This window comes from Panthera uncia (assembly GCF_023721935.1).
Source record: "Panthera uncia isolate 11264 chromosome B3 unlocalized genomic scaffold, Puncia_PCG_1.0 HiC_scaffold_1, whole genome shotgun sequence".
In the NCBI taxonomy this organism is placed as follows: Eukaryota; Metazoa; Chordata; class Mammalia; order Carnivora; family Felidae; genus Panthera; species Panthera uncia.
Genome location: NW_026057582.1, coordinates 69,046,413 through 69,066,934, shown reverse-complemented (window position 1 = coordinate 69,066,934; position 20,522 = coordinate 69,046,413). Strand labels below are relative to the sequence as shown.

Genomic DNA, 20,522 nt, shown 5'->3' with positions numbered 1-20,522 from the left:
AAGCACAATATACATATTTAAATTGAAGAATTAAATAAATGAATAGAAGATGGTGGAAGCCTGGTTTCTCCCTCGTAGGTGGAGGTTAGAGATAAGAAAAGGGAAGAACTAGAATAATCCATGCTGTAAAAGATCAGAGCTGGAAACACCAGTAGGAACTCATATTTAGCTTAATATAGATATAGATAGTTACATAGAGAAATATTTCTATATTATAAATACATAGATTATATATGCAATTACATTTTCTCAATCTGTCATTTGAGAGATCCAGAAACAATGACACCCTAGTAGCAACAAGGGTATTGAGTACCCAGATTTTGGATTCTACTACTGTCTACATAAGAAGAAACAGGGCTTCTTGGATCAATGGTTGATTCTAAGACTGGATCTGGAAATATATAAGATGAATCTGGAGCATTATGTAGTGCTAGAAAGTAAGGAAGTGTTATGGCCTGAATATCTGTGTCCCTCCAAAATTCATATATTGAAATCTAATCCTCAATGTGATTGTATTTAGAGACAGGGCCTTTGGGAGGTTATTAAGACAGGAGGGTGAACTCTTCATAAATGGAATTAGTGCACTTGTAAGAAGAAGAAAAGTAGTAGCTTGCCCTCTCTCTCTCTCTCTCTCTCTCTCTCTCTCTGTCATGTGAGGATACAGTAAGTCAGGAGACTAAACCCAGAAGAGGTTCCTCACCAGAACCCAATCATGGTGGTACCCTTATCTTAGACTTCCAGAATTGTGAGTAATAAATTTCTGTTGTTTATAAGCCACCTAGCTAATGGTATGGTACTGTATTGTAGCAGCCTGAACTAAGGAGTGCTCAAAACAAAACTAACAAAACAAAAACCTACATTGATGTGGTATGTTGAAGGGATAACAGAGCCAACTGAAAGAATTGCAAATAGCCAAAGCTGGAAAAATATGAGCAATAAAATAAAGGATTAGATTATAATCCAAAGTATAAGATAAATTCCCATGAATCCATGATGATATAAATGATTGAATAAATGTATAGGGAAGAAAAGACAAATCTCCTTTGCAGCAGAATTACAAATAATTTATGTAGATATTTGCCTTCATAGAAGGGAGGTGTATAAACCCCCACTTCTTAAGTGTAGGAGATGTGCAGTGACTTTTTTCCTAAGAAGACCATATGGAAAGGAGGGGGAGGATGAGCAGTGAGAAAACCTGAGAAATACTACCTTAGCCAGGTGATCAAGGTCAACATCAATATCTATATTAGGTTATAAATCAAGGTGATGGTATGTGCCCTTGACATGATGTGATAAAATGGCAGTTTAACTATTATTTTCCTTGCTAAAACCTGTAACCCCAGTCTAGCTGTGAAGGAAAAAACAAAAAACAAAAAACAGACAAATTCTACTAGAGGAGCATTCAACAAAATACCTGACTTGTATTCTTCAAAACTGCTAGGGCCATACAAAACAGGGAAAAATCTAAAAAAAATTGTCACACTCAAGAACAGTCTAAAAAGATATAACACCTAAACATCATGCAGTATCCTGGATGGGATCTTGGAACAGAAAAAGAATATAAGGTAATAACTAAGGAAACTGGAATAAGGTGTGAACTTTAGTTAACTATAATGGTTCAACATTGGTTCATCAGTTCTAACAAAAGTACCATACTCATGTCAGATGTTAAAAATGAGGAAATTGGGGCGCCTGGGTGGCTCAGTTGGTTAAGCGGCCGACTTCGGCTCAGGTCATGATCTCACAGTCTGTGAGTTCGAGCCCCGCGTCGGGCTCTGTGCTGACAGCTCAGAGACTGGAGCCTGCTTCAGATTCTGTGTCTCCCTCCCTCTCTGACCCTCCCTCATTCATGCTCTGTCTCTCTCTGTCTCAAAAATAAATAAACATTAAAAAAATTAAAAAAATAAAAATGAGGAAACTGCATGCAGAGTGTAAATAAACTCTGTATTATCATCTCAGTTTTTTCCCCTATAAATCTAAGAGTGTTCTCAAAAATAAGCTCCACCTTGAAAAAAGTGTCTAGTGTAGAGTCTAACACATAGTAGGTTGATAGTCAATGATAGTTAGGAAAGAAATACCTTCATGCATTCAAGAATTGTGCTATTGAGAATAGAATAAGATGTAATAGCTTAAAATAAACCAAAGGACCCATCTTGTTCAACTTCTGTATAAAGAAGAAAGATGAGAACAAGAGATGTTAAGTGACTTGCACAGTGTCATGGAGTAATTGAAAAGTAGGTGCCTTCCCTAAACAGAATTGCTCAGCGAATGAGACCCCAAATTATTGGAGTATTTTTCTTTATATCTGTATAACAAACTATGCTTTCTAATTTGAGTAATTTTAATATACTGAAAGGGAAAAGTTGGTACCCATAGGCAATTTAGTTAGGGACCTTCAAGACAATCTGGTTGTACAACTGTAGACTTTAGATCAGAGGAAATTGGGCACGTTCAAGATGGTATGGCCATAGACACAACTGTAGACTTTAGAAAAGGAAACCCTCTAAAATAAACTGACCATTAAATAATTGAAAATTGAAAGAGCTTTTGGGATGGAATTGAAAGTATATAGAAGCATGCTTTCAGATACTTCTCTGAATGAAGGAAAAAACAGCATTTGTAAAACACATATTCTACATGTTGCCATGTTCATGATGTTGTCATGTTCCCATGACCTTGGGAAAACTGTCATTTGGTGGAGTTACTATGGGCTCATTAGACAAATTGAGGGGAAAAAAAACAATAAAAGCTTTTCTCTGGTAAGTACCTATAGTTAATGAAAGGTTTTCCCTTCATAAATCCAAAGTTTGGAATGATTATGGACCAGGAGAAATTCCTAACACATGAATAAATCTCCTCACCAAAAAATTCATGGTTCAGCTAAGCCTTAATTGCTTACAGATGAAGTTATCTGTGGTATTAAGATAGTGATATTTATTTAAATATTTTATGTGTTACATATCTTTATTAAGTTTTGAGTCATTAAAATAATGTAGTCTTCTCAATAGTTTATAACAGGAAAATCTCAATTAAGTCTAGGAACTTTGCTCCATTTCACCACACCCTTTCCACGCAGGTTAGAAATAGGTTTAAATGTTAAAACAATATTTTCATAAGTAGATGCCATTCTTCAAACAATGATATAGATAAAAATTGTTGGGGTGCCTGGGTAGCTCAGTTGGTTGAACATCCAACCCTTGATATCAGCTCAGGTCATGATCTCACGGTTCGTGGGATCGAGTCCCGTGTTGGGTTCTGCACTGTCAGCAAAGAGCTTGGGATTCTCTCTTTCCAATTTTCTCTCTCTGCCCCTCCCCTACTCGTGCACTCTCTCTCTCTCTCAAAATAAATAAACATTGCTTATTTGTGAATAGATTTGATGCATAGGTCATCGATATCTTGTAGAAATATAACTGGTAGGGATGGTAAATTCTAGTTACCCCATATTTTTCTGATAGACATATGCTTACATAGATGACAGTAGTTATTAAATATTGCATTCAGATTCATACATATGATAGAGCAATGTTAAAGATTATTTGGGAATAGAAGAATGCTTTAAAAGAACAATAATTCTGGGGCGCCTGGGTGGCTCAGTCGGTTGAGCGCCGACTTCGGCTCAGGTCACGATCTCGCGGTCCGTGAGTTCGAGCCCCGCATCGGGCCCCTGTGCTGACAGCTCAGAGCCCGGAGCCTGTTTCAGATTCTGTGTCTCCCTCTCTCTGACCCTCCCCCATTCATGCTCTGTCTCTCTCTGTCTCAAAAATAAATAAAACGTTAAAAAAAATTAAAAAAAATAAAATAAAAGAACAATAATTCAAAACATGTGCTGTTGAAGCTTTGGAATTAGACCATAAGTTGTTTAATTATAAAGAAAGAAACACACGCAAATTCGGGTTTTCAAATGATAATTTGTTAAAGTTTTCTTGTGTAGAAGTTACTTTTATTCTCCAATTTTGATCAAAATATTTACTTATACTCTGAATGCACCTATAAACTACATATGTAGTATTATATTTTTACACAGTTTAATTATTAAAGTAACTTTACACAGCTCATAAAATGTTTTTAAGGAATGAAAGCCAAAAGACTGTGAAGACATATTTATAACATGCCACTACACCTCTGTCACACTGATTGCCATCCAGTTAAGCAACATGCAAACAAAATTATCTTTTATAGAAGGGAAACAATGTATAGGAAATCAAAATGTTTTCCACTTGGTCATCAAGGAAGTTTCCTTCATCTGCTTTTTATACTATTGTTACTTGATTGTATATAAATACTATCTTTTGTTAAGTTCTTTTCACAATTCAAAATCTCCTTAAAAAATTATTTATTCTGTAATTCAATTAATAAAAATTTCCAAATAATATAATTAAAGAAAAAAATCTAGAAATACTGAACTGCTGTCCTGCCATCTTGCATTGGGTAGACAATTTTTTGCTAAGACTGCTAGTGGCCGGCTCACAGAAGGCACAGCTGCTCAAGTTCAAGGGGCCGCAGGACATTGAGGGTTTCCAGGTGACCTTCAGGATGAAAGTGTACAGTTGAGAGGTGGCCATCTTTGGGTCCCCCAATATCTACTGCAAGGGGGGGCAATTCAGGACATGCCTCAAGTTCACTATCGACTGCTTTTACTACCTGCCGACCAACATGTGACACTCCAGCATCTGCAAGATGTTGCGTCTCCATCCTTGGTCCTCCACCCCCGGTCCTTGGCCCCTGGAGCAGGGATCCCCCTTCAGAGCGGTGGAACCCCACCCAGAACGTCGGGACTATCCTCCTGAGCATCACTTCCCTTCTCATGGAACCCAGCACCTTCTCACTAGCACCATAGATGGCTCCTACTTGTGCTGGGTACTAGGTCAGGGCCTGCCCAGGTGGGCGGGGCACGTCGGTGGGTGAACTGTGGTGGCCTGAAAGACCCAGAACCTGGCCTTGTCTGCAGCTCCTGCTGGCAGGAGCCAGAAACTTTAGGTTCCCAACTCCCAAGTGACCAGATTAATTTGTGGTCACCTCTTCTCTGGTTTGTTTGGAATCTAAATAAAATGGCTTCATGAGGAAAAACAAAAAGGTCACCTTTACCAAAGGGATTTTGGAGAATAGATCAATGGGAGGTCATGGCCTATAGTTTCAAATCTATTTGTCAAGGGTCAAGGAAATTGCACTTTATTTACCAGTATTCGTAATTTGTCTTGTTAATTAGACCACAGTCTATTAAATCAGAGAAAGCATCAGTGTTGTTGGTTACTTATAATGGATTTTCATTTTTAGAGATTCTTCAAGAAGTAGGGAAACTCACTTTTTGCTCTTGGTATTTTTCTTATTAAAACAAAGGAACTGTCAGTGTCTCTTCTTGAACATAACTCTGATTATTTTAACTATTTTTCCCCTCTATCCATTTTGTTTTGATTTTTCTCCACTTAACTGCCTTTTCTCATTCCAAAGTTAGCTCTTCTAAACTTAAATATCTTCTGCAGAAATACTTTCTGGCGATCTGCCAATGTTTTCAGCACTGATATGTGTCAGCTTTCAGGATTGTTCAGCCTGTTGGTTTGTTTCTCTTTGAATTCATCTTTCCTCCCCCTTCTAATGGTTCCTGTATTATAAATTTCAGTTTGATTTTTATTGTGGAAGCCATATTCCCCACTTAGCAGATAAATTAGAGAATTCCTTCATGCCCAAGAAGCCAGAAAGATCAAGGTATCATCATAGGAGTTTGATCATCACCTAAACTTGAGGGCAAACTGAGCAGAAAGGAGCTTCCTGGTTCCATTAAATTCTATTCTTGTGCTCAATGAACCAAAAATATTATTTTAAATTTTATTCAAGTAGGCTTTTTATTATTTTCAAAACCTCCAATGTAAAGTCTTGATTGAAGTTTCTTTAATTCACCCACAAACCACAACATGGAATTTTGCAGTAGCAGTAGCAACAATGAGAGCTCAGAAATTCCCAGATTGTTTTGATGACAAGATCTGAGTAGTTAGCATGTGGTCTGTTACTTCCAAACCCTTAGAACTGTGTTAGATTTGCTGAGCATTTTTATATAATCCCCAGAAATGGCTAAGGTAGGATGTGCTATCATAAAGTCAAAACATGTGTAATATCCAAGTTGTTCTTTGCCATTGCCTTGTGGGATCTAAACCGGTTATTATATCCTTCCTTATTATTTATTCTAATGTTAAAGAAGACATTTCCATTAGATGCTATATTTTTTATGTCTGAAGAACATTTTCTCTTGTTTGGCATTTACAGGTAGCATAACATGGTGTGAAAGCTACTGGACCAAGTATCAGGAGACTGGTGTTCTTATCCCTGTTACATTTTGGCTCATTTGTTTTTAGCATACTTTTGTGTTATTTAGGTTGCTTTTGTTATAAGGAATAGAAACCCATCCTAGCTTATATAGGCAGAAAATAATTTCTTGGGAGGTTATAGGGAGATATAAGGATATATTACTTAAAATATAGTCTGGAAAATCTAAAATATAAGAATCAGAGCAGCTTTTGGAATTGTAGGAGTAACAACAAATAGACTGTCTCATCAGGTGCTGCTTGTGATCATCCTTATTTCTTCCTTCCCACTCCCACTCTGGCAAATTTCAGAGAAGATCTATCTTATTGGTCTCAATTGGAGAATATAGAAGGCAGCTCTTCCTGCCCACGGGTTCTGTCCCCATGCTTTAATAAAATCACTTTTTTTTTGCACCAAAAAAAAGAGAAGAATATGGAAGAAGACAGATTCTCTTGATTGCTGTAACCAGATTGTATCTAATGGGAGAAGAGCATTGCCCTTGAAGCAAAATTCAGGTGTTGTTAATGGAGGAAGAAAAAAAGATGTTGACAACATAACAAAATCCAAAAGAATGTGGCAAAATAACAAATAGTTTATTAAATTCTAAGGCTTCCAAAAATATCACCCCATATTGCTATAGTGAGTTTTATATGAAATATTAGAGAGACAGCATAATAATAATTCAATTTCATAATTATCTTTGAACTGGGGCCTCTTTCCAACCTGTCACTCTTGTGGGCCAGTCCCTTATTCTGTGCTTCTTAGACTATTGTTGCAGCTTCCTGCCTGCATGGCATTTAGTTTTATTTAGCATCCTCCTAACTGCTCCTCTGTAACTGTTAGAGGTATCTTTCTAGAATACAATTGTGTCTCTTGGAAACCATAGTAGTTTCAGTAATGTCTAAACGATACCTAATACCTGTTTTTATCACCATCTGGGCAGAATTAGATGCCCATTCTGTTTAGCTATTATAACACTCTGTACATACTTCATTTAGAGTTTTTGACTCACTGAATAATTATTGTGAAAAAGGGGTAAGCTATTTAAAACAGTAAATACAATAAATTCTCAGATAAACACACATAATCCTATCTTGCTATTTTTGTTTTCTAAAGGCAATTCATGTCTGTTAAAAAAGATCCATATAGTTACCTTTCACCCACAGAGCTTGATGGGGAAGAATAAAAACTTACATGTGTTTAAAGGGAAAAGACCCAAACTACAAATTTCTGTAGGTTCGTCTGCTAAAGAGTTCGTAACTAGAGTGAACGGTCTTTCATTTAACAGGCCACCTTCATGAATTTGTATATATGCAAAACTGGCATGAAGCTAATTTCTCTGCATACTAAAGTGACAGGTGATGGGGATTTTGCATATTCTTGTGGTAACATGAGGGAGAGGGGTTTAGGGAGCCAGAGAAGTAATATGAGGAGGAAATATGAGAAAGATTTTGAAGGAAAGGTTATGCAACATGGAACTCTTTTTGAGTTGGGGAACCTCAATCAATCAAACAAACAAACAAATGATTAAGTAAGTAAATAAATAAAAATAAAACATCCAGTGAGATTTCCCCAGAATGGGAATTGCCAAAGGACTTGTAAGAATGGTTGCTCTTCTGTGCATTTATAGTGGTCATTGTCTGTCTTTAAAACATCTCTTCCACTCTTCCCTGACTATGTAGCAACCATTTGGATGAACCTTTCTTCTTCCTCCAGTAGTGACAGCAAATTGGTCTAAATAATCAGGTAATCCCATAATACCATTTAAACGGTGATTAGTTTGAAAACAACGTAGGCTTAATCCAGTCAACACGTTTCCTGACATTTTCTGAGGCACAGGAGTTGGTTTAGGGAAGATCTATTCAGAAGAGCCTCAAGACTTTGTGTCTAATGGTTGTGAGAATTGTCTTGCCTGTCCAACTGCATGTGGTGACATAGTTTCAATTTCTGACAGCAGTTATCCTTTGATCACATGGGGACCCATCCTTAGGAAGACTGTAATTGTGAATAACAGAGCTGGAATAATGGAAAGAAAAAGATGAGTCTTTGATGACTTGATGTAGTCACTAAGATCAAATGGCCTATATAAACTGATCTTGAAGGCTTCCAAATCTCTTGTCTAGATTTCAACTTAGATGACCCAGTGAATCTCATTTACTGAATAAAACCAAACTCTTAATTCCCCCCACTTCCAAAAACTTCTCCTACAGCATTTGCTATAAATTTTATTTATTGTTTTATTTAATTGGATAATTGATATACAGTATTATATTGGTTTCAAGTGTACAACATAGTAATTCAACATTTATATACATTATGAAATGGTCACCACAGTAAGTCTATTTACCAACTGTTTTCATGCAAAGTTGTTACAATATTATTGACTATATTCCCTATGTTGTACACTACACCCTTGTGTCTTATTTATTTTATAACTGGAAGATTGTAGCTCCTTTTTTTTTTAAGTTTATTTAGTTTGAGAGAGAAAGAGAGAGAAAAAGAGAAATAGCATGTGCACATGGGGCAGAGGGAGAGGCACAGAAAGAGCAGGTTCCATGCTCTCAGCACAGACCCTGACTCTGGGCTTGAACTCACAAACCTTGACCTGAGATCATTACATGAGCTGAAATCAAGAGTCTGATGCTTACCAGACTGAGCCACCCAGGCACACCTGAAGATTGTACCTCTTAAAACCCTTCTCCTAATTATTCCAACCCCCTACCTAACCTCCTTTCTGGCAACCATCAGTTTGTTTTCTGTATCAGTCTGTTTCTGTTTTCCTTTGTATATTCATTTGTTTGGTTTCCTTAGATTCCACAAATGAAAAAATATGGTATTTGTCCTCCTCTGTCTGACTTATTTCACTTTATATAATAGCCTCTAGGTCCTTCCATGTTGTCACAAATGGCAAGATTTCATTCTTTTATGAATGAATAATATTTCATTATATAGTGGACATTTAGGTTGCTTCCATGTCTTGGCTATTGTAAATAAAGTTGCAATGAACATAGAGTGCATATGTCTTTTCGAATTAGTGTTTTCATTTTCTTCAGATAATGGTAGTTCTATTTTTAATTTTTTTAAGGAACCTCCATATTGTTTTCCATAGTGGCTGTGCCAATTTACATCCCTATCAACAGTATCTGAGGATTGCCTTTGGTTCACAGCCTTGACAACACTTGTTATTTCTTGCCTTTTTGATAATAGCCATTTGACAGATCTAAAGTGACATCTCATTGTGGTTTTGATTTGCATCTACCTGATTTGCACTAACCTGATGGTTAGTGATGTTGAACATCTCTTCATGTGCCTGTTGGCCACCTGCATTTCCTCTTTGCAAAAATGTTTATTCAGGTTCTCTGCCCATATTTTTAGTTGGATTGTTTGTTTTTTGATATTGTATGAGTTCTTTATATATTTCCGTTGTTAACCCCTTTTTGGCTATACCATTTGTGAATATATTCATCCATTTATTTGGTTGCCTTTTCATTTTGGTAATGGTTTCCTTCACTGTGCAAAAGTTTTTTTGGTTTGATGTAGTCCCTTTTACTTATTTTTGCTTTTGTTGTTTTTGCCTGAGGAGGTAAATCCAAAAAATATCGGTAAAACCAATGTCAGAGGGCTTACTGCCTATATTTTCTTTTAGGAGTTTCATGACTTTGGGTTTTAGATTTAAGTTTTTAAATCATTTTGAGGTTTTGTTTGTTTATGGTTTAAGAAAGTGGTTCACTTTCATTATTTTGCATATAGCTGTCCAGTTTTCCCAACAGCATTTATTGAAGAGACTATCTTTTCTCCAGTGTATATTCTTGCCTCCTTTATTGTATTGACCATATATGTGTGGATTTATTCCTGGGCTCTCCATTCTGTTCCATTGATTTATGTGTCTGTTTTTGTGCCATTATTATACTGATTTGATTACTATTGCACTGTAGTACAGTTTGAAATCTGGGAGCATGATACCTGTAGCTTTAATATTCCTCAAGATTGCCTTGACTATTCAGGCTCTTTGTGGTGTCCTACAAATTTGGGGGTTGTTTGTTCTAGTTCTGTGAAAAATATCATTGGTATCTTGATAGGGATTTTATTGAATCAATAGATGTTAGGTAGTATTGATATTTTAATAATATTAATTCTCCCAATCCATGAGTGTGGCATATCTTTCCATTATTTGTACTGTCTTCATTTTTTTCATCAGTGTCTTATAGTTATTAGAGCACAACTTTTCATCTCTTTGGTTAAATATACTCCTAGATATTTTATTCTTTTTGATGCATTTGTAAATGGGATTGTTTTCTTAATTTAATTTGTGTTAGTTTACTATTTGTGGATAGAAACACAACATATTTTGTTACTAATTTGTCTATTGATTTTACTTTTTTTTTTTTTACTAATTCTATTAAATGGCACTTCTTTCCTCCCAGTTGTTCCCTTTTTTCTCTTACAACCCATATGTATTCCATTAGCAAATTTTGTCAGCTTTTCAATCAAAATGTATACAGAATCTTACCATTTTATTATTTCTGTTATCATTACCCTAATCTAAACCCACATTATCTCTCTCATGGATTATAACCATAGCCTCCAAAATGCCTCTCTGCTTTTACTCTTGCCATCCTATTCTCTATTCAGTAAACATAGTGATTCCCTAAAATGTAAGTTAAACCAAGCCAGTCTTTAGTCATAAATTTCCACTATCAGTAAAAGCCCACGTACATTCATTTGGCCTAAAAAGCTCTCTGATATGGACCTCAGTTATCTTCCAGACCTCATACACTACTTTCCTGGTCTCTCACACTGACTTCCTTACTTTTCTTCAAATTCAGTGTCGCTCTGTTGCTGTTTTCTCTGCCTAGAACTCCTGTCTTTCAGATGTTCTCATTGCTCACTTCCTCAATTCCTTCAAGTTTCTTTTCAAATGCCACCTTTTCAACAAGTTCTTCCTTGACTCCCCTAACAGATGAACTAAAATAAATAAATAAAAGGTGAACTATACCTTATGCCCTTCTCTCCCCTAGTCTTATCTCTAGTATGATCACTGTACATACATATTTATTTATTTGCTTGCTTATCTGTTTCCCCCAAGAAAAATTCATCTCCCCAAGAACAGGGATTTTTTTTACTATTTTTTCACTACTAATTCCCAATGCCTGGACCAATAAAGCACTGTTTATTGAATGAATAAATAGTTTAGTACTATTTGAGTTTTTTTTTAATTGATTACAACCAACAGATCCTAAGAGTACAGTTCTTATTTAATATCTTTTCACTGTACCCAACTTTTTAGGAAACTAAGATGAATATTAAGGTCTTGCATTTATGGGTGCTTTGGAAAAGATGAAACATAAATGTGATAATTCATCAAAAGGAGGAAATTGTCAGTTTGGGAGGAGAAACATGAACCTTCAGAGAAGCTAATAGATGGGAAAGAAGGCTATGATTTCCAACATACACATGACAGGAGCTTGAGTGAATTTATTTAAATATTAAGGGGAAGGTGGTAACTGTGGCTGAAGGAGTTGACATTTGGGTTAAATGATTTTTCCTTTGTACTGTGGGCTTTGGGGGAACAGGATTCTTCCATTTATCATTGTCCTGATATACAAAGAAGGTATTCAATACATAACTGTTGCATAAATTAAATAGCATTGGAGAAGAGCTCTAGAGTTAGTAATGCCAGTAGTTAGATATTAGAAATGTTATTTAGTCTGCCTTTTCTAGGCCTTAGTACTTTTATCTGTAAGATGAAAGTGCTGGACTTCATAATTAAGTTCTTCACAACTATAAAATATTCTATAATTTTAACTGCTTATGTATGAGTGGAGACATGCATATACTTTCATCTAACAGAAATAAAGATATACTTCTTAAAAATTTCCTTTGCAAATATATTTTGGTTAATATAGCTGCCATCAATTTGGCTTATAAAATAGTGTTTTCAATGATCTTTTAGCATGATAGATTAACTTTTATGTTCAGAAAGCCATTTCCTCTGAATGCTGCTGAATTCACACTTCGCTAATGGCAAGGATCCGATTAGAACTAATTTCATAGTGATTCTTTGACATTTTCAAACATAGAAATGTGTGCTTTTCTGAATAAAAGTGAGAACATATCATAAATTGTAAAAGTTACTATTAAAGTTCAGTCTAATATTGGATAGTAGTTATGAAATGAAAAGTGCCTTAAAGGCTAACCTCTTGCAAAATAAGAGCTTTCCATAAGTTTCCCCATCCCTCCATTTCTTTTACTTTCAGCTCCCATAGTGTCTATACCTGGGTCCACTGGAACTCTGTCTCTAGGTTTTGGTCTATCTCACTGGCCAATTCATCCGTTTCTTTGCTTCACTATTTGATAGAACTTAAAATTAGAGAAGCTGATAATGTCTCACAGAAAGCATAGGCCAACAATCAGCCTACCCAATAAGATTCAAGACAGAAACTAAACCTGTGGACAAGGTCAACATAGGAGGAAACAGAGACTTCCTATCACTTCCAGGTGACCTAGGTATTAGCAGTATATTCCCAAGTAATAAAGTAATTGATCTGAAAATTAATAAGGAAATCTGGGGTAGCAATACAGCATTTTGACATTTGTGACTGGATCACTAAGTTTCATTACCTAGGAACCAGGACTTTATTTCAAATCTACTTAAATTGGTACAGTTGGTGCTCTTAGAAGACTTCTATCCTTGGTGGGAGTGAATTCAGAAACTAAATGATGGTCTTGTTCTACAGTTGGGCCTGTGGTAGAAGAAGCTAGAGAAAGTAAAGGAAGAAGGAAGAAAGAAGGGATTAAAAATGCCTTCATTTTTAGGGAAAGGAATCTGGAAGATCCAAGAATGAACAGTAAGATAAAAGAAAACCCAGACAAGAATACCTTGTTGAGACTAAGGAAGGAAATGGTTTAATAAACAGTATAGTTAGTTAAGGAGTGAATTTTCATCTTATCTATGATATCTATGATTCCTCATGGCATAAGTTGAAAATGACAAAGTCAAAACTACTTTACAGAAGTGCCATATTGTATATTGACACATAGTTTTTCTATAAAAATTCAACAGAAGTAATTTTTTTTTCCCACAAATTGGAATAGGTCCTTTCCTCCTTCCTTCCTTCCTTCCTTCCTTCCTTCCTTCCTTCCCTCTCAACTCCATAAGACATAGTTGAATTTCATGTAGGGACCATGTTGCATGTACAAGACAATTTTTAACACTGGACTTACACTTGGTGAGCAAGTAGTTCACACTATGTGAGACCTACTGAGATGATGGTGAGTTGAAGTATCCCATCTGATGCCTGTTTTGGAGCAGGGCCTCATTGTCTGGAATAACACAAAAGTCACCTGCTTATGTTACCATTTTCTTTCCCTTGTCTTTCGCCAACTTTGAAATTTCAGAAGTTCAGTGCTTTGTGATGTGAGTATTCTTTTATGCCATTAAGAGGTCAGGAAGAATAGAGACTGGGGAAAGGTCATTTTAATGCCATTTTAGGGTGTTATAAATAATCCCTGAGTGTAATTTGTAGACCATATTGAGGAAAGGAAGTCAAATATCAGAGACAGCTAAGAGGAAACTTCTGGATGTGTTAGAGAAAGAGGTAAATATTGGTGGACATTATTGATAGCAATGTTTCTCAAGTATTTAGTATGGATAAGTATCTAGACAGTTTGGGTAAAGATGATGATTCTTCGGGGTGCCTGGATGGCTCAGTCAGTTGAGTATCCAACTTCAGCTCAGGTCATGATCTCACAGTTTGTGGGTTTGAACCCCGCATCTGGCTCTGTGCTGACAGCTCAGAGCCTGGAGCCTGCTTTGGATTTTGTGTTTCTCTCTCTCTCTGCCCCTCCCTTGCTCACACTGTTTCTCTGTCTCTCTGCCTCTTTCTCCCTCTCTCAAAAATAAAAAAAAATAAACATTAAAAAAATTAAAAGATGATGTTTCTTCTGAAATTGGCCTCCATTCAGAAATTCTGATTCAGTAATATCAAAGTGGAGACCAGAAAATAGAACTTTAAATAAGAAAAAATATATTTCAGGTGTTGGTATCCTCAGATCACATGTTGAAGTTCTCAGGTCTTGAGATGGAGATGAGAAAGACCAAGATCATTCACTGGGGGTTAGCTTCGAAAAGGAAGGGCAAGTTTTTTCTGAGGCATAGGGGAAGATAAAAAATGAATATCAAGAGAGAGCTTAGCTAAGGTAGAATGAAGATAATAGTTTTAATTTAGACTGTAAGGCTAAAGGTGTTAAGACTTTGAGGTGAACTTTCAGGAGATAAGGACAGGGAAAGGAGAGCAGCCAGGAAAAGCTTGAAAAAATGGAAAAGGTTTGAAACAGTTCTTACAGCTGAGTGATTATGGCAAGGCTCTGAATCCCTTTGAGACATCATAATTTCATTATTAAATGATGAGATTGGGCATTATGGACTTTGAGGCCTTTTCCAGTTATAAACACTTCTATGATTCTACAGCAGTAGTCTCAAATATTTGTCAGCATATCATCCCTGAGAAATATGATGTACCCTTATCTGTAACAGTGATTGCTCTAGGTTTTTTCCCCAGTGAGGGCTGGTCCTCCAAAGATAGTATATATTCATCTTAAGAAAAATTGTTTCAAATAAAATATCTACTCTTAACCTCCCTCCTGACCTTAAGAATTATTTTCATAGGGAATAAATAGTCAACTAAAGACACAATTGCTAAATAGCAGTGATTAGCTAGTTTAAATTTAGTCAGTATACATTTTTAGGAAACTGGGTCTTCATGATTCCATGACTTTGTCCTATTTCAAGAAGCAAATCAATTAGTAACTTAGAGGGCAAGAGCAAAGATTTACCTCTAAATTTGTTTCTCTGTTTTCTCTTTATACTGCTGTTTTTTCATTATGGGCACTGTCTTTTGTTTGTTTGTTTACTTGTTTATTTTTCTCCTGTCTACTTATCTTTCAACTTGACTAGTTCATCTTATTGACTTTACCCATTAGGAAACAGGTTTTATAGCATGCACAGAGGTAAGGGGGTTCAGACAAGCTATTGGAGAACAGTTAGGATAAAGAATTGCAGTCCATTCTATTCTTAGCAAGGTGTGGTAGGTGGCCCCTCTTGGATCTGAAGCCAAAGGCAGGCTGAAATGTGCAAATACAAAGCTAACATTTATTGAATGTTTATTGGGAATCAGAATACTACTATTAAAAGCAAGTACTCAGAAAGATGCCCTTGGGCATAAAAGGCTTGATGGTTAATTTTGTGTGTCAACTTGGTTAGGCCATGGTTCCCAATTTTTGATCAAATACCTTTTTAGATGTTGCTATGAAGGCATGTTTTAGATGTGATTGACATTTAAATCAGTCGACTTTGAGTAAAGCAGATCACTCTCAAAATGTGGGTGGGCCTTATCCAATCAGTTGAAGGTCTTAAGAGAAAAGACTGAGGTTCCCCAAAGAAAAGGAATTCTTCTTCCAAACTGCCTTTGAACTCAAGATTGCATCATCAACTCTTGCCAGAATTTCCATCATGATAGCCTGCCCTGTGAATTTCAGACTTGCTAGCCTCTGTATTACGTGTGCCAATTGCTTAAAATTCCTCTTTCAACTCACTCTTTCATATATATATATAGAGAGAGAGAGAGACAGGTTCTGTTTTTCTGGAGAACCCTGAAGAACCATAATACAAAAAGAAATTAGTGAATCTCGGTTCTTCCTACTGGTTCAGTGGCTTTACCTATTTGGGATGAAGAACACAGTTAAGACTCAGTGAACAGTATGCTCTCTACCCAGGAAAATGTGTATACATGCACATACATACAAAATTTTGCATAAATATACAAGGTGCCCAGGGATAAGAACCCTTGTTCTGGGTTTAAATGTCAAACTGATTTGCTTCTAAGTAAAATGCAATGAGACCTTCTAGGTGGGAGGTCTCATTGAATTTCACTCAGGACATAGGTAAGAATCAAAGGCCAAAAATATGGTGGACAAATAAGAATATAATTTGTGTTCTAAAGGGAGACACAAAGAGTGCTTCTATCAATGTGCTTTTGAAGGACATTAAAATGGCAAAACGCACACATGTCCAGAAGCACTCTGCTTGCCAATATAGGGTATGAAGCCAGAAAGTTAACGGGCAGAGAGGGCTCCTGTATGACAGCTGATTTGGCACAACAATTTGACCAAATATGCCCAGAACCCCACCTACTGGAGGAAAAACAGGAAATAGGTAAGGAAAAGGAGAGAATTCCAGACAGGTTCTTATTTTTAATACCAAATTATCAATGGAGGATTATTTAAATTCCTATACCAGAATTTAGAATATGCTTGTTCCTTATTATCAAGTGGAAAATTCTTCCTTTCCAGATGGTCTCCTAGAGATTTTATAGAATTTTAGAGAGTTGATGTTCAATGTGCTACTTCTACAAGTAATGATCTGTGACCCATAAGTAAGAACAAAAAGTGGCTGCTAGGAATTAGTACAAAGAGGATTCAGATCCTGTGAAAGTTAGTAAAAAATGTAATAGAAAATAACTTCAACTATAAAATAAAGCAGTACAATATATCAAGAATGTTGTATGCTGAATTCAAAACGTCAGAGACCATTAGTTAACTTGCTTTGCCAGGTTAACTCATTTTTTACATGTATCAGAAAAAGCTTGTTCTGTCATCTCTGTGCATATATTTGCAACTTTTCATCGAATCATTGAATATAATTTAATGCTACACTGGTACCAAAAAGATTCAGACCCCTGCATGCCAAGAATTGTAAACTGTGGAAAGCAGAAAACTATTATAGCGTGTGTGTATATTTTTGCACTGAATTTAATGCCAGGTGAGGATCAGGCATTATCTATGAGTGCAGGCTCAACTCATAGGGTCATATTTTGTTGTGGACTGGGGAATAATGATATAGTAAACTCTGTGTATAATATGGTGTGATGATTAATTTTATGTGTCAACTTGACTGGGCCACAGGGTGCCCAGATATTTGCTCAAACATTATTTTGGGTGTTTCTGTGAGGTTGTTTATGGATGTGAATATATTTAAATAGGCAGAGTGAGGAAAGCAGATCACCCTCTGTAATCTGAGCAGATCTCATTCAGTTAGTTGAAAGCCTGACTCAAAGTGAAGGTAGGCTCTTCCTGGGACCCTAGCCTGCCTGCCTTCACACTGGAACTACACTATCCGCTCTCCTGGGTCTCAACCTTGCCAGCTTACCCTGTAGATATTGGAACTTGTCAGTCTCCATAATCACTTGAGTCAATTCCTTATTATCTCTCTCTCTCTCCCTCTCTCTCTCTCTCGTGTGTCTATAAATCACCCTATTGATTGCATTTTTTGGAGAACTCTAATACACATGGTATTGAAATGGTTTTAGCAGTTACTTTAAATTTTAGATTCTTCTATGATTGTTTATAATAGTGTTATTATAACCTTTATAGTTTTCATAACTTTTTTATTACTTTTTTCAAATGAAATATAATTACTATTAAAGCTAAAATTGTTGGTAAAAATTTAAAAAAAGGAAAGAATCTAGCAATGAGATTCATCTGGTTTAAGATGAAGTAACATATATTATATTAAATGTTAAGCCATTATATATTATGCCAGAAATTCTTCTACAAAATCACTAGAAATTTAAAGAAAAAATATGACAAGAAAGTTAAAGTTATTTTTGTTGGGGATAATTTTCATGGGAATAAAAATTACTCAAATCCTTAGTGTGTTTATGCAGTGAAATTTTGAAAAGAGTTCTACAATCTCTGCCAAGTTACAACATTATTTGAAACAAAACAAAGTGAGTATAAAAATAAAGCTTTCAAATTCTTTAAGAATAAATGGAACAGCTTAATGTTATCAAAAATGTATGCAAACATAATTTGAATCTGATGCTGAAAATGCACTTATTAAATGACATTCTATTATATCGCAACAATTATATTAGATTAGCAGGCAGCTAGGAAAATACAATTAGCACATTGTCTGAAAATAAAGCTAAGAGACAACAAGAATGTGCACACAAGTTACTTGACTAATTAGTTCATAGGCTGACATACATGAAATTTTTACAATTCAATTGGACAAGAGAACAAATATTCCAGATCTCCCCATTTACTTGTTTTTTTACTGTGGTGTGAATAGAAGGGTACTTATTACTTTCTAAATCACTTGCCATAGAAAGAAGAAATTTGTTTTGAAATTTTGAGGGAAAATTTAACAAAAATTAGCATGTTATCCAAATTTTAAAAATGACACAAGTGAATATTTCATTACAAAACTTTAAATTTGTTTGAGTCCATTTACCCATAGTCTTTCAAAATTAACATGGCTCTAATTATGTGCCATACTTTAATCCATTGGTAAATATCATCTGACTTAATATCCTATGGGGTAGATATGATTAGTATTTCTAATTTTCATCTCAATAAAAAGGTTTAAAGATGTCAAGGTCAAATAGTAATTACATGGGAGAGGCAGAACTCTAGTCTCAGGTCTTTCAGACTTCAAAAATTATGTTCTTACCCATTGTTATAACTTGTCATAATTCAACTTGGCTATAATTACCTCTGAATCCTCTTCCATATTTGTGGATCAATCATGATCAAGTGGGTCATGAAATTGCAAGGCATGCCATTCAAAACTGTTGCTTTTAGAACCGAATTTTCTATGTGAATCATGATTTTATTTTAAATGCAAATCAAAACAAATAAAATTTCAAAATAAAGTTTAAATACTTTCATCTGCATTATGATTTGATTTAAAAAATCACATACTTCATATAAAACAAACATTTATAGTTATGTCGAATTCTGTAATATCTAATTTTCATGTCAAAAACTGGTAATCAACCCGGGCACCTGGGTGGCTCAGTCGGTTAAGCAGCCAATTTAGGCTCAGGTCATGCTCTCACCGCGATAACGGTTAGTGGGTTCAAGCCCTGTGTTGGGCCCTGTGCTGATAGCTCAGAGCCTGGAGCCTGCATCTCCCTCTCTGTGCCTCTTTCTCTCTCTCTCATTCCCTTTCAAAATTAAATAAATATTTCATGGATATTTGGGCTCTTTCCATAATTTGGCTATTGTTGAAAGAGCTGCTATAAACATTGGGGTACACATGCCCTATGAATCAGCACTCCTTTATCCTTTGGATAAGTTCCTAATAGCGCTATTGCTGGGTGGTAGGGTAGTTGTATTTTTAATTTTTTGAGGAACCTCCATTCTGTTTTCCAGAGTGGCTGCACCAGTTTGCATTCCCACCAACAATGCAGAGCGTTCCTGTTTCTCCACATCCTTGCCAACATTCATGTTATTTACAGATAAAATTATTTCAATACATCAAAAATATTTGAATATTCAAAATTTTAAAAAAAGAAACCAAAGAAAATGAGTAGTGTTTTCAAGAAAAAGTGAATTCCTGTTCACCAATAAAAGTATATGAATTATACATTAGTCAGTGATTAAGTTATCAAAAGTAGAGCTCTTTCTTTTTGGTTTTTATTTCTTTTAATTTTCTATCTAATATATATGTATACTGTATTTCAGTTTTGCTTAAATCATAGATAAAACTTTAACATTTTTTCTTATTTGAGAGTATGAGTTTATAAAATTATCTTTGCATATCTGTTCTGATGCATGTGTCATTATTTTTCTATAGGACTAAATCAATCTCTGTTTCAAAATAGCTTCTTTTCCGTAATCTATTCTTTTACAATAGTAGTATCTGGAATTTTATACTTTTGAAAGAAATTGTTTTCTTGTCTTTCAATCAGATAGAGCATAGAACATTTTATAAACTCTTGAAAATTGTTTTTATTTTTTTTTATCAGTGGCAGGTTATCAAAATAAAGCAATTCTCAAGTAGTAGAATATGTCAAATTCAAACAACAAAATATGTACAACAATTACTTTTTTATCTTCTTAATACTGCATGGCCAATTTCACATTCAACTATGTTAGAATTATCTGTGACCAAAATATGCAGAGCATCAATTTGCAATGGCTTGTAAATATAGGCCTACATGTTGTGGGATTAATATTTTTCATGCACAGCAAATCAGAACAAACATATTTTCTTCAGCCATGTCAGACCTTGACACTGTCATATTCACATGCCCTTCACAACCAAGACCAAGAAATTCAGTTTATAAAAAGACTGATCTGATAATGACAGAAGCTGACAAGCACCAGCTTTAGGTATCATTTTAGAGATTCCAAATTTATGAGCTCTGTGAAAAACA

The 20,522-nt window shown here is 35.4% G+C and overlaps 1 long non-coding RNA gene across 1 annotated transcript in view; it reads left to right on the top strand.

Annotated features, from left to right (window-relative positions):
- The window catches only part of LOC125909617 (uncharacterized), a 49,760-nt gene extending 30,125 nt beyond the window's left edge, over nucleotides 1-19,635 (top strand). Inside the window, exons 6-7 of the long non-coding RNA XR_007453748.1 lie at nucleotides 13,038-13,148; nucleotides 19,516-19,635. This is a non-coding gene — a long non-coding RNA (uncharacterized LOC125909617). The remainder of the gene's footprint in view (nucleotides 1-13,037; nucleotides 13,149-19,515) is intronic.
- The last annotated feature ends 887 nt before the right edge of the window (nucleotides 19,636-20,522 follow it).